The 15,176-nt window shown below is 37.3% G+C and overlaps 2 protein-coding genes across 8 annotated transcripts in view; one reads left to right on the top strand and one right to left on the bottom strand.

Annotated features, from left to right (window-relative positions):
• eya2 (EYA transcriptional coactivator and phosphatase 2) overlaps positions 1-4,488 on the bottom strand; it is a 43,821-nt gene extending 39,333 nt beyond the window's left edge. For 2 of the 4 annotated variants that reach the window (XM_089134506.1, XM_039692423.2), the window contains exon 1: positions 4,206-4,488. The gene's annotated coding sequence lies outside the window, so the exon portion shown is untranslated. The remainder of the gene's footprint in view (positions 1-4,205) is intronic. The other 2 variants (XM_039692425.2, XM_039692426.2) reach the window with 2 other exon arrangements.
• The window catches only part of LOC120493678 (uncharacterized), a 50,519-nt gene that overhangs the window by 15,628 nt on the left and 19,715 nt on the right, over positions 1-15,176 (top strand). The window contains exon 3 of one of the 4 annotated variants that reach the window (XR_016169577.1): positions 13,288-13,460. The exons of the other annotated variants lie outside the window; for them this stretch is intronic. The gene's annotated coding sequence lies outside the window, so the exon portion shown is untranslated. The remainder of the gene's footprint in view (positions 1-13,287; positions 13,461-15,176) is intronic. 4 annotated transcript variants of the gene reach the window in all.

Genomic DNA, 15,176 nt, shown 5'->3' with positions numbered 1-15,176 from the left:
TCACACAAAACTTTCTGCAGTTTTAGAAAAGCCTTTAATTACTTTATTTTTATACAAATGAGGATGTCCCTAAAGGGAGGTTTTGGTCACTTCTGGTTACAAATTTGTCCCCAAAATATAGTTGCATGCACACACACACACAACTTTGCTTTATGACGATACATGTGACGCTCATGTCTGCCAGAAAGTGTGTGTGTGTGTGTGTGTGTGTGTGTGTGTGTCTAAGATATAAGATAAGGACTAAAGGTTGGCAATAGCAGAAGAACCAGCTGCTGTTTGGTGAAAGAATGAGACTAGGGAAAAGGAGGGGTTTGGATGACCGTGTGTGTGTGTGTGTGTGTGTTTCTGATTGAAAGGGAACTGCGAAACGGTGTTGCTTCCTACTCACATTAACATGCAAAATCTCTCCATGCACACAATATTTTGTCATTTGTCGTTATTACCATTGCTTATAATTTTGGTTAATGATAATAACTAAATGATTGAGTACAGACCAGAATATCAGAGCCCCCTAGCAACCACCCAGACGACAGCAGCGTCATAGCAACACCCTATAGCATCATGGCAGTGGTTTACTTCAGATATATGCTAACATCATTCACGTTTCCTGCACCCTTTGACCAACTTTTCTTGTTGTTCATTATTACTAGACGACATTTTAAAAAACAATCATACTAATTCATATAGTTCACAGATTAAATATTTTACAGAAAAACACACATTTAAAATATTTTTTCCAATCACAAGTAAATCAATTTCCATGTTCTCCTTCACTGTGAAAAGCCAAATTAATGAACAGTCATTGATTAAACCTTCAAGAGTAACGCAAATCACCCTAAACATTCAACATTTGACCACGACGGTTTCGTAGTTTCACAAAAGGAGGTTTGGCTGTAATCAAAGACGGTCAGTTCTTCAGCGGCGTCTGATCACAGCCAGGGTTTACAAGAAGTCGGCCTCAGACCGTAACTCTTCCACTAAAGCGTACATTTTAGGAAAAGACTAGAAATGTAGCAATAGTTTTCTATATTCTATTAGTAAGAAGATTGTTGCACTGTTATAGGTTTTGCTCTTTATCCTGAGAGTGAAAAATCCCTCCGAGTCACTGTGATGATGTGGCAAAGTGTTAACTGCGACGACAGCTTTTCACTAGCGATCACGAGACTCCGGGAACACCTCTGTGGGCGCTAGCTAAACATTTAGCTCATTACGACGAGGTTATCTTCCATCTGGAAGCAGAGGATCGGTTGACAATTCAAAGCAGAAGCAGAGTTCAAGGCCTCCAAACCGAGGGGTTAACGCCGGCCGGCCCGTAATGAAACGAGCGCCGATCAACTCAGGAAGAGCCTCGCTTCCTATGAAAATATTTATCATTCCAGAAACCTTTGGCTACAGAGGACTTTAGGAATTAATTTGTGTTTTCTTAGGAGGGGGTGCTCAGGATGGGGAACTGAACGACCAGGAATTGTGCAGCTTATTCACAATTTATTAGAGTTACTAATCAGAACCATGACGGGCTCAGAACGAGACCTGGTGTTATTATAAACTCAAAAACCAGAGCGTTAAATCAAACTTGACCTTACGCGTCCAACATTTTTTGCTTTTGGAAAAAGAATGGGTGCTTTTAACTCAACTAACTCAACGGATTAGTTTAAATATAAATATCTGCATGTGTCTTCATGTCTATTGCATGCATGTAATGCAAATCCACATGTTGAATCAAAACATCCAATTAAAGAGGAGTCAAGTGTGAATAGATTAGAGAGTCAACAGCGGGAGACCAAATTTAATAGAAATAATTTAATAATTAAGTGCTTGTTTTTTGTCTAAGAACCAGCAGTCATATTCACAATATAAGTAACCAAAGACAAAAATAGTGCATATGTTTTATAATGAGAAATCATGCTAGAGTTGCCGTGCATGAGTCAATATTTTTTTGATTTGTTTGTGGTGTTGCAAAGTCATTGCCGTGGTATAATCACTCCAGTTGAGAAAGTTTCGGATCAGTATTACACCAGGTTTTGGATCTCAGAATCAGATGCCGGGTCGCTTTAAGATCGACCCACTGTCCTCGAATGAGGACATCATCAGTTTTTTATATGCAAAAACTACTTCCTGTACAAAAACTAATTTTAGATGGGACTGGGCAATGATTAATCGCGATTAATCGCATCCAAAATAAAAGTTTGTGTTTACATAATATATGTGTGCGTAGTGTGTATAATTATTTTGTGTATATAAATACACACACGTGCATGTATATATTTAAGAAAAATGCGTTCTTAGTATATCATATATTTATATTTATACTAGGGCTGTCAAACGATTAATCGCTATTAATCGCATCCAAAATAAAAGTTTGTGTTTACATAATATATGTGGGTGCACTGTGTATAATTATTTTGTATTTATATAAATACACACACATGCTTGTATATTTAAGAAAAAAAATATTATTTATATATCAAATATTTAAATTTGCATATTATATATAAATCTATATACATCAAAATATTTCTTAAATATATACATGCATGTGTGTGTATTTATATAGACAAAATAATTAGTGCACCCACATATATTATGTAAACACAAACTTTTATTTTGGATGCGATCAATCGTTTGACAGCCCTACATAATACTAATTATGTATAAATATAAATAAAGTATATATTTCTTTAATATATACATGCATGTGTGTGTATTTATATATACAAAATAGTTAGACACACACATATTACGTAAACACAAACTTTAATTTTGGATGCGATTAATCGCGATTAATCGTTGCCCAGTCCTCCCAAATAGAGAGAACAATTATAAAATGCACACTCTCGGGTCTCAGGAGGTTAACTTTAGCACTGCAGATCTGGATGGATAATCATTTGGATAGTGAGAGTGTGTTGAGCAGGCCAGGGGGTTGTGAGAGCTTCTCAAGGAGGATGATGAATGCTTCTCTTTGAAAAACCCTTAGCAAAGCACCCTAATATTATCTTATTAGCTTCCCGACTTTAAACGTCACACAGTAATCGTCTAGCGTGACATCCGCCATTGTTTTATTCAAACAGCCACATTAATAGACACGTATGCACAAACTGAGACTACTTGTTTAAATGAAATTTAGTCAGATGATTAGACATGAAAATCAAAGTATTTTGTTTAAGATTAAGAAGATGGCTCTGAAAAGCACTCGGGTTTCTTTGGTCTTTATTAATAATAAAGGATTTTTCCTGCAGAGACTCGGGTTGTTAAACGGAAGCAGTTATTTCACAGCGAGAGAATACATTAAATTCATTTAAGTAAAAATATGAACAATATTCATTACACTTTATTTATTTTACCAGATATTAATCAGTTTTAGATGGGAAAAGTGCTTCAAGTGATATTTCATGGTACTATATCTTCATGGGATAGAGATGTATTTTTGTTATCCACTATTATTTTTTTACGTGTCTCATCTATAAAAACAGAGGTGCTTACCAATTACATATCTGATGTAAGCAACATGCTTAACAGCTGAATGGCCTACAAACTCATCTTTAACATTTTAGCGCTTTTTAAATTGTGTTTGTGTAAAGGGTTCTGTTTGTAAATCGAGATTATATTCTGTGATTATTATGGTGCTGATCTCCGTCATACTTTTTGTTATGGAAGAAAGTTCTGAAACTAAAAACCATTTAAGAGTTTGAATGTGTGGGATATATTTAATGTGTTCGTGTCAACTCAAATCAAACAAGCATTATCTTAAAGATCATTTCTGTATATGACTATACAATATATTTTAATATGAATGACAAATTTAGTGTAATGTGACTAAATCTATCCCTGTAGGCTATTATTTTGTCTGTAGCTGCACTCTTTTAAAATATGGTTATGTATCGTGAGTTGCTTTATGGTTCTAGTCATAAATGTATGATGTTTCATTAGGTTCTCAGATCAGTGTTTTTGTTTCCTTTAATAAAGCACAATAAAGGGGGGAAACTTGTTCTCCTAAGACATATGACTAGCCTATAACATTTTTTTTAATCCTCGCTTGATCATATCTGGATCTTTATGTTAAGTTAACGAACGCGTCCTCAAGCGATCCTGCGTTTTCTGATAACCGATAGTAGGCCTGTACGTGTCTATTACACAGGAAATATTATCGGTTCGTTATGGTCAGAAATGCAACACAAAATAAGACAATATAGAAATGATGCACTCACCATATCTGGAGCAAAGCAAAAGAAAGATCAGCTGTAAGTTCAGCAAAGTTTCCTCTCCATCCTGTGTGAAGTGTGTTGATCAACGCGCAAACACACGGATATAAGGACGCATCCCGACGCTGTTACACTCGAAGCTTTCAATATCAAATCAAGCGGTTCCGATCGTGTGCTCGAGAGCTCTGCGGTGTGTGTGTGTCGCTCCCTGCGTGTGTGGCGCACTCAAGTGCACTAATGTGAAGAAACGTTCAATAAATGAGCGAGCTGAAGTTCCTCCTCCTCCTGCTGATGTCCTCTACACGCGCGTGGAGGAGCTTCACCACAACTCTCTCTCTCTCTCTCTCTCTCTGTGTGTGTGCGCGCGCGCGCTATCTTATTTAAATGTACTTTACAACCTCACTAATATATGAGAAACGTGGAAAACTAACGTAAATTTAACCCTAACCCTAATGACTTACACTCTAAAAATTGCTGGGTTGTTTTGACCCAACTTTGGGTCAAATATTGACTAACCCAGCCATTGGGTTACATTTTTATCATTACATTTTTAACCCAACATTTGGGTTTGTCCGTATTTGACCTAAAGTTGGGTTAACACGACCCAGCATGTTTAGAGTGTAATAATTCAGCCTTTATTTTTATGTTTTTAAAAATGCAAAAAGTGAATCAGAATCTACAACGAACCACAGCTTAATAAACATAGGCTTGCTTAAATCACGTCTTCGTCAAAATGTAAAAGAAGTAGTTTTGTGTTGAAGTGTAGGGGAAATAAAATATTATATAGCTCTGAATAGATACCAATGGAAGGTCCATCATAGAAAATAAAAAAGTGTGTTTGTGAAGGACTCCATAAACGTCATGTGTGTGTTCAGATGATCATTTAAAAGTTGATAATTTAGTCCTTTATTACATAAAAAAAAATTGCTGGGTTGTTTTAACCCAACTTTGGGTCAAATATGGACTAACCCAGCCATTGGGTTAAATTTTTATTATTACATTTTCATCCCAATGTTTGGGTTTGTCCATATTTGACCCAAAGTTGGGTTAAAACAACCCAGTATTTTTCGAGTGTATGATGACAGTTTTCATTATGCATTTCAGGTAATGTTTATGACTACAAAGTGGAGTCAAATACAAGCATGCATTTAATCCAATACTAAAAAAATTATTATTTTGTTGAGTTTCTGTTTGCAGTGAGCAGTAAAGCAAGATTCCCCTGGATATCAGTGATTGTTTAATTTCAGAAACGGTTGATGAGATGGATAAATCATCTCAATCTGCTCATTAATCAATCAATCATATCCTTATAAATGCCCCCAGGTATGACCGTTTACATGTACATTACATCTTGCTTTGCATTGGAGGAGTAGTGGTGTGTTTTTAAATCCAGTTCGTACTCATGTGTTCATATAACATAACAAATTATATTTTTTGGTCACCCTCATTAAAAACATATTGTTTATAAACTATATCGTCACAAAATTAAGTGCAAGTATTATTTAACTATTTAGGAAACTGTCTTGTCTCTTTAAGAAAGTTGAAAAACAAATCTATTAATGACTTGTGTTCTTTGTTGCAGTTATTGTGTTAGGTGAAACATTATTGAAACAAACTAAATATTCAGGACAGGTCATGCCGGTTATGTGACATTTATTTTTTTTCTTTTCCTTCTTTTCCCCGGTATAGTTTCTCATTCCAGATTTGTGAACTAGTAGGTTACAAAGCTTGCAAATAATCTGATGAATGATTAGTGTGTGATTTTTGAAAATGCCTTAAAGGGACAGTTCACTTTGAAATTAATGTTTGGTATGTTTTATCTTACCTCAAGGGCATCCAAGATGTAGGTGTCTTTGTTTCAACAGTAGTTTCAATTTGATATTTTTAGGTCAAACCGTTCTTGTCTGTCAGTCATATAATGGAGGTCTATGGTCACCACCTCAAAGAGCATGCACAGAGAAGTCCAGATTAAACATGATTTAATGACTCGTAAATGTAAGTACACATTGATGGCCTAAGACACGAAACGAGCGGTTTGTGTGAGAAAACGAACAGGATTTATATCGTTTTTACCTCATATAACCACAGCCACGTCCACGCGCTTCGGTCTGCGCAAGCGCCGGAAGTGATCTCTCGCTTGTGTATGTCACTCATTGTTTACACAGAGATTTCATAAGCATTACCTTTCACTGTTAAGATCTAAACTTAGATATACAGAAAATCGATATATCAACTGACAACGTTGAATTTAGACGTAGAGAGATCACTTCCGGTGCTTTCCTTTGAGGTGGTGACCATAGACCTCCATTATATGACTGATAGACAAGAACGGTTTGACCGAAAATTATCAAAATTGAAACTACTGCGCAAACAAAGACTCCTACATCTTGGATGCCCTTGAGGTAAGATAAAACATCCCAAAAATTAATTTCAAAGTGTCATATATGTTTATTCACTCAACAGCTCACAAAACTAATGTTTGAAAGACTCAAAATAGGAGAGCGGGGCTAGTTGTCACATTTGTCAGCAAGCACAGAAACTTTAAATCAAACATCTTATTAGACAAATGGTTTTCACTATTAGTGGCTTTATATGTTGAGTTCTAGTTTGTAAATCATGATATTTGTATAACGTTGATTTTTGCAGTTAATACAAGAAAAAGTGTGACGACTAGCCCCGGTGTAATGTGATTCAATCAAAGACAGAAATCACCTTGTTGTGGATGTCACTGTAGAAACACCCCATATCTGCGGTCAAATCAAATTCACACTATTACTGTAAATTTAGAAGAAACATTCCCATCATCTTGTTGTGTGTGTGTGTGTGTGTGATCCAGAGATGGCAACAGTCTGGCTGCCAAGAGAGAAAGGTAGGAAGTCTGAATAAAGGCGAACGAGAGCATAGATGAGGAAAAATCCGGTAACCTTACCTACAACTATAGTTAAGTAACGCAACCCAGACACAAATTCGTCTGCCCGTGATTCATTTTTTTTGCGAGGAGGGTGGCCGATCTCCATGCTTTCTGTGGAATGTGCGGCTAAAGAAGAAAATAAAAGCAGCCATTGTCTTTATCTTTATTTCTCTCTTGGAGTTTGTTGAGCCGGTCAAACACGCTGCGAACAGCGAGAGATCAGGGAGAGTTTGCTCCCAATTCACCAGTTCACTTCTGTCTACCATTCCTCATGAGCAAAGAACTAGAACCCATTTCCAAAACATCATGTAAATATCCCCCAAAAGAGATGAAGTCCGTTTCTATTTAAGTCTGCATTCAGCTGATGCCAACACTAATATTAAAACCTAGAAGCAGTGGTGAATATATTTCGGTTAAAAGCTGAGCGTCACATTTATTATTCTGCATACTCTGATGAAACCTCACTCTAAAAAATGCTGGGTTGTTTTAACCCAATTTTGGGTCAAATATGGACAAACTCAAACGTTGGGTTAAAAATGGTATTTAAAAATGTAACCAAATGGCTGGGTTTGTCCATATTTGACCCAAAATTGGGTTAAAACAACCCAGCATTTATTTAGAGTGTAGTAAAATGCAGTGCGTGTGTGTGTGCGACGATCTGTAGCGTTTGAATGATTCCTCAAATCATGTGTCTTGTTGATGAGAGGTGTGTTTACTACACTCCAGTGTTGTAGTCGAGACCACCTCACTCGAGTCCGAGTCGACACCGAGACCAGAGAGAGTCGAGTCCGAGTCAAGACCGAGTCCATAGAGAGTCGAGTCCGAGACCAGAGACGGTCGAGTCCGAGTCGAGACCGAGACCAGTGAGGGTTGATTACCTAATTTACTTTTATTTACTTAGAGAAATCCTTTTTTTTTTTTTTACTGAATTTACTTAGAGTTTAAAAAATATGATCAGTTTAGGGTAAAAAGGCCACATAGTAGGTGGTGTTAAAAGTAATTTTATTACAATTTGTCATGCGCAGTTGCGCACTAGAAAATCACCAATCACTGGGCGTGTCAATCAATTTAAAGAAATATTTTATTAACATACATTAATAATCATGAAAAATATTTTTAATTGAACTCGAGTGGACTCGGGAATAAGTCCGAGTCCTAAAAAAAAAAATGTTCGAGTACGAGTCAATTCCGAGTCCAAATGGACACGAGTCCATGACAAGACCAAGACCATTAAAATATGGTCTCGAGTCTCGAGTACTACAACACTGCTACACTCTAAAAAATGCTGAGTTGTTTTAACCCAATTTTGGGTCAAATATGGACAAACTCAAACATTGGGTTAAAAAATGATTTAGAAAATGTAAAAATTTAACCCAGTGGCTCGTGCCTTCAGATCACTTAGACGTGGCTGTGATTACAAGAGGTAAAACGATATAAATACTGTTCGTTTTCTCACACAAACCTCTCGTTTCGTGTCTTATGGTGCGTTCTATTATACCCAACGAACCGACTCGGACCTCGGATTTGACGTCACGTCCAGACTTCAAGCGTCCTATTATGTTTTGCGTGTCCGAATCGGAGAAAGCTGTTGTCATGGTAGCACTGGCCGAGTACCAGGCACTTACATTTTAAAAAAATATTATGACTACACCTTATCAAAACGCAGCCATTTGAACTTTGAAAATGTTCACTTTATTTAACGTTTTTCATGTTAATCTTCTGTTAGCAACGTTAGTAATTGCACTCACAACAACCGATTCCCATACCCACAGGGGACGCAGTAATACGAGTGATTATAATCGTCATTTAAAATACCAAAGCGGTTCAAAAACAATGAAAACAGTTCATTCTTACAAGTCACAGGGGCGCAGCCATCTTGAATTCCGAAACGGATTTCTTGCTCGGTGTCCTCGCGGTTGTCCGACGTCCAAGAGGAGAAATCCTCTTGGGAAAAGGGGGGCGTGTTGCTAGGCAACGTCTGTCGTCCGATTCGGATCTCCGAGACGGATGAATAATAGAACGCACCATTAGGCCATCAATTACACTTACGAATCATTAAACCATGTTTAATTTGGACTTCTCTGTGCATGCTCTTTGAGGTGGTGACCATAGACCTCCATTATATGACTGATAGACCAACCCGATCTCACGACCAAGTCGTACGAATTCGACGAATGATTAAAAAGTGGCTAATTCGTAACAATTTATACGACCTCACCATAGCTGTCAACATTGAACATTGAAAATAAGGGAGTTTTCCTGGAATCCATCCCCAAAATAAGGGATTTTTTTTTTTTTTTTGCACGATTCTCACCCACAAACTTTAAAAATAAAGCACTAATCCTTAAAAGTCTAAGGTGTTCATAACTAGCCTATGTGTGACAGAGAAAGAGACAGTGTCATTTAAAGGGGAAAAAAATCTACATTTGGATTAGCGTGTGTTGCTCTAGCATTTGGACAACAATTTCAACATTTAGCCTATCACACATCTTCCAAAATCCGCAAAATAGGGAAGTGGGCTGTCTGTTTATTTCAATTACGTTTACACATTTTGTGTAGCTTTAAAGAGCCTATTTAGCCTGATGGTGGACCATCACTCAGAAGACACACTATCCTATCTTTATATCCTCCTATAGGCCCAGAACTTTTTTTTTTTTTTCAAGTTTTTTTTTCTTCTTCATGTAATCACATTGTTAAAAGCATAAGAAACAAATGGAAAAAAGAAAACATATTTTATTCATATATTTGAAAATCTATTTATAATAATTATTATTTGTTTAAATTACTTTGATATCTGAATTTATGTAAAAACCTAGACTTTCAAACATCAAAATGTAATGCATTAATATGTATTCGAGTACAAAATGACATACAGCTAGCCTAAACATCGTTTCCTATTTTTTTATTTATTTTTTTTGCCTGGAAACGGAAAGAAATTCCAGGCAAAAAAACATGCCTGTCGCGTGAAAAATAGGCGTCAGTTCTATTTCTAGCATGCACGCGTTTTCTGAAGACGCGCGTGTCACGCAGGCAGCGTGCAATAAAAACGGACACGCCACGCAGCCAGTGTGTCTCCGGCCAGCGCGCGCGGCACCGCATCCGAGGATAAACGACTTCAAGCCGAATCTGTCCGAGCTCGTACGTCTCACACAATCAGAGAGTAAAAATACGGTATATTTTACGGGAAAATATTAAAACGGGAAGACAGCGGGAAAAGAGCTAAAATACGTGAGAAACCCGGAAAAAACGGGAGGGTTGACAGCTATGCCTCACTCGTGCGAATTAATACGATTTTGCTAAATCGTACATATTTTACGAATTGGCCAATTCGTATGAATTCGTACGAATGACCTACCCCTGACCCCGCCCCTAAACCTAACCATCACGTGGGTTTAGACAAATCGTACGAATTACTACGAGTGAGGTCGTACGAATTAGACACTTTTTAATCATGCATCGAATTGGTACGAATTGGTCGTGAGATAATGTTGGACAAGAACGGTTTGACCTAAAAACAAAGACACCTACATCTTGGATGCCCTTGAGGGAAGCTAAACATATCAAAAAATAATTTTAAAGTGATTGTGAACTATCCCTTTACGTCTTTTATGGCTGTTTGAACGCATTCGACCATGAGCGTTTACACTACAATAGCAATCCGGTCATCTGCGTTTTCAAAGACCTCTGGAAGTGTTTGAAAGTGGACAAGCTCAAAACGTGTTAAAAGAGTCGTCCGTGTGATCTGATCGACCAAAACGCTTCTTAGGGTGTAAAGAGTGCCTCAGAAACCACATAGCAACACCCTATCAATGTGGTGGCAGCTTTTTCACATGACTGAAGTAAAAGTCATAAAGAACAATTCCTTTAATGTACTCGAGTCTTGGAGCGGCACTAATAAACACAGTAGAGCCCTTCACAGCAGGCCATTCTTCTGAGCTAATAAACTCTGTGAAGGTCCTGTTAGTGCAGTGTGTGTGCTAGTCCTCTATCCCCCACACACACAGGTTGCTCCTCTCTCACAGCGCCCCACTAGTGCCCCTCTTGTCCGTGGAATGTGGAAATCATGTCCCCCTTAATTTTATAATGGAGGTGGGGTGGAGGCCTCCCTTTGGTTCAATTTTCACCAACACCATAAAAAACAGCGGTCGTAAGAGCAGCGCCGACATCTGTTTTTTCCATCGGCAGGACTTTAATGATCAGGTAATAAAAGTTTCATTTGACAGAAATTACAACAGATGTTTCAGCCGATGAAGTTAAGATTGAAGTGATCTCTCTGGAGACCTCGCTGACCCGACGGGCCCACCTCCACAACGTCCAAATCACCGCCAGTGTACTTCCACTGCCATCTCTACACATTCAAATCTTTGCAACTTCTTGACTTTTGAATCATCTGGTTAGTCAGGATTTGAGATTAAAAAAAACAACTTTTGCTGATAATTTACTCACCCCCATGTCATCCAAGATGTCCATGTCTTTCTTTCTTCAGTCGAAAAGAAATTAAGGTTTTTGATGGAAACATTCCAGGATTTTCTCCATATAATGGACTTCAATGGGGTCCAAACGGTTCAAGGTCCAAATGAGAGTTTCAGTGCAGCTTCAAAGGGCTTTAAACGACACCAGACGATGAATAAGGGTTTTATCAAGCCAAACGAGCGGCTATTTCAAAAATAAATAAAAAAGTTTAAGTTTTATAAGCTCAAATGCTCACCTTGCTCTGTTCTGTGATGCGCGTTCGTGACTCAACAAATCTTTTTTTGAGTCATTTCGTTCATTGAATGAACCAAATGACTCAAAAAAAGATTCGTCCATTTAAACTTAAACTTAAACTTTTTATGGTTTTTTTGTTAGTGTCATGCGAACCGCAGCTCTGGTCCAGAGATAATCATATAATCGCGTCACCACAAAACATTTTTTATCCTGCACAGATTTTAAAGCGATATGCGAGAAGATTAGCTGGAGAAACGGTATATTGTGATATATAATATAAACGCTATTGGCTATTTTAAAAAGGGGAGGAGCTGTTTGAAATGCCCCGCCCTCTTTTCCTGTTTCAGTGTCAATTACATCAACACATGGAATAATGCTGTGCGTTTCAAGGCACATCAGTGTGAAACATTTCATTACTCAGAGTTTAAAATAGTCTTATAATGGATTTAAGAAATGTATTTTTTCCTCTGGAATCTGAATGAAAGGTTCGTACTAATCCTTGTTCCGGTATTTAGGCTTAAAAACAAATGAAAACCCGTTTCCAAGAATGATCCGTCAAATATGCACTGATACAAGAGTGCCTCGCAGGAAGGTATTTGATACAAACACAGCGCTATTATCCCATGAACTCGTATTCAGTCTCGTCTTGTCGACTGATGTGAAAAATGCCATTCTGGAATCAGTGAAACATCCCAAAAACAAGCACACCCACAACAGATATGAAGAATTACTGAAAGTTAAAACCTCAATCAGTGTCAGGAGTGGTTTGTCACATTCAGATTTATTGGCTTGCACTGTCTCAAAAATCGACATTTTTCAATTGGCCCAAGTTGTTCAAATTGAAAATTGAAAAATGTAGATGTGACCAGTCACTAGACAATTTTGAGTTGGGGAGGTTACACTGTAAAAAAAATATTGCTGGTTTAACTTAAAAAATTAAGTAACCTGGTTGCCTTAAAATTTTAAGTTGATTAAAATGGAAAAAGTGAGTTAATACAATGAAGAAGATTGATTTAATCATCAGAAACTCAAAATAATAAGTTATCTGAACTAAATAAATTATTTAAGTTGATTTGACAAAAGAGAAAATGTTGTGATAACAAATCTTGTAAATTTTGTAAAGTGTATTTTGAATGCTAGCTTACATTGCCAAAATATTTCATACGAATAGACATATTTTTCAGCAGTTTTAGGGCTGAGATTTTAGATTAAACTTGCATGAATAAAGTAATGCAACTTTCACTATTTCTTTGATATTTCCACCATTTTTAAGAATCATTTTTGTCTTCACCAAATGTTTTAAATGAGCCTGTGCGAGTGACACACTTGGTGTATAGGGCATGACAACTTTCTAGAAGTATTTTGCTTATCTATTTACAAACACGTATGACCAATTCAATATTGTGTTCTGTTATTTCAGTCTAAAGATGTTTGATATGACTGACATTCTCATGGTTTTCTTGGCGAAAGCGTTTGATTGGCACCTGTTCCGGCCTGTTGAAACGAACAGCCCCCAGATGATTTATGATTAACCCGGGCCACGAGCAGTCTGAGCGCTTTACGACAGATCAGGACTGTGTGAAAGTGCGAGTGTGTGTCTTTCACAGCGCGTCTCATCTCTTTCCCCCGGCCCAACCCCAGAGGTAAGACAGATACGTTCACACATTTCATTTTGTGGTTCCCACGGCAGTCAAAAATGCACCTGACCCCGAGGCTCATGTACTGGGGGATTTTTTTTTATATCCTGCTCTTAAAGGAGCAGCCGTGACTAATGCGTGTTTTACTGTCTCTGTTATGCTGCTGGATATTATGAAGTTTCATGCAACATGACTGGATGTGTGAGTTTGTGTATGTATGAGTGTGGGTTCAGCAAAACACATCCTCTGTTACATGTGTCCCTGTTTGATATGTATGTCTATGAATGTATGAGTTTTAATACACCTTTTTGTTTGTTTTAGGTGTAGTTCACTCAAAAATGAACATTTCTGTTATCATTTTCTCACCAATATATCAATGTATCATAAGTTATAAACTTACTTACTTCAAAACGTTACCATTATATATTGTAGAATTAACATAATGTTCAAGCTAAATTCACAAACAATCATCCAGTTACATTAATAGAACATCTCATCAGAGTTATCTGGTTTTTATTCTCAAAACGTTAGCATGAAAACGAAGGAACAAATAAAGGAGTATTTTTAAATGTTTCGGAATGTTCAGAGAACAATCAAAAGTAACATTCTCATAATGGAATGTTCTCAAATGGAATGTTCTCTTAACGTTCGAATAACTCTAAATACTTGAACATTCGGAGAACATTCAGAATTAAAGGGACAGTTCACCCGACAATTTTAATTCTGTCATTAATTACTAACCCTCGACTTTTTCCAAACCCGTGAGACTTTTAATTCATCTTCAGAACACAAATGAAGATCTTTCTGATGAAATCTGAGCGATTTCTGTCCCTCCATTGCTACACAACCACCACTTCGACGCTTCAAGAACATCATAAAGAGAGTGTAAACTAATCCATATGAATTGAGCGGTTTAGTCCACATTTTCTGAAGCGACTCGATCGCTTTAAATGATGAACAGGCTTTTATTCACATTCATCAATGCACACATCAGTTGTGGCAAACGAAAGCTCAAGCATGTTCATGTTCATGAGGTTCATTTTCTTACGCATCACGTTTGAGCTTCAGCAAGAACCAACACTCTTAGAAGAAAAGGTTCTATATAGAACCTTAAAAGGTTCTATTAGCGCTACGTATTTGGAACCCCTAACTCTTAAAAAAGGGTTCATCTGGGTTCTATGGAACCCTGGGGTTCCGTACTCGGCCAATAGAACCTTTTACCCCAAAAAAATGGTTCTATATAGAACCATTTTGGAGTTCCATATATGAAGCGGGGGATGGAACCATTTCTGGTTCTAAATAGAACCATTTCTTCTAAGAGTGAATGAGGTTCATTCTCGTGTTACGCATCACGTTTAAAAGTTGTAATTGTGTTGCTGTCAATGGAGGAACAGAAAACTTTTAGATTTCATCAAACATATCTTCATTTGTGTTCCTAAGATGAACAAAAATCTTACGGGTTTGGAAGGACATGAGAGTGAATATCTATTGACAGAATTTTCATTTTTGGGAGAACTTTCTGAGAACATATTTTTGTCAGTTGGGGAAACCGAACAGCAAGAGGGTGGATAAATGATGACGGTATTTTCATTTAGCTTGTTCTCGTGTGTGTGTGTGTGTGTGGTGTATCTATCCTCCCCTCGGGCATAGGCGACTGTTAGGAAATGAATAGAGGCTGTTCTCAATAGCTTTGTGTTTCTGTTTGTTTGTGCCCTCTGTAAG

The sequence above is a fragment of the Pimephales promelas genome, chromosome 8 (assembly GCF_988280905.1).
Source record: "Pimephales promelas chromosome 8, fPimPro1.hap1.1, whole genome shotgun sequence".
Lineage (NCBI taxonomy): Eukaryota > Metazoa > Chordata > Actinopteri > Cypriniformes > Leuciscidae > Pimephales > Pimephales promelas.
Note: the sequence above shows the minus strand (reverse complement) of the source record. Positions and strands in the feature narration are given on the sequence as shown.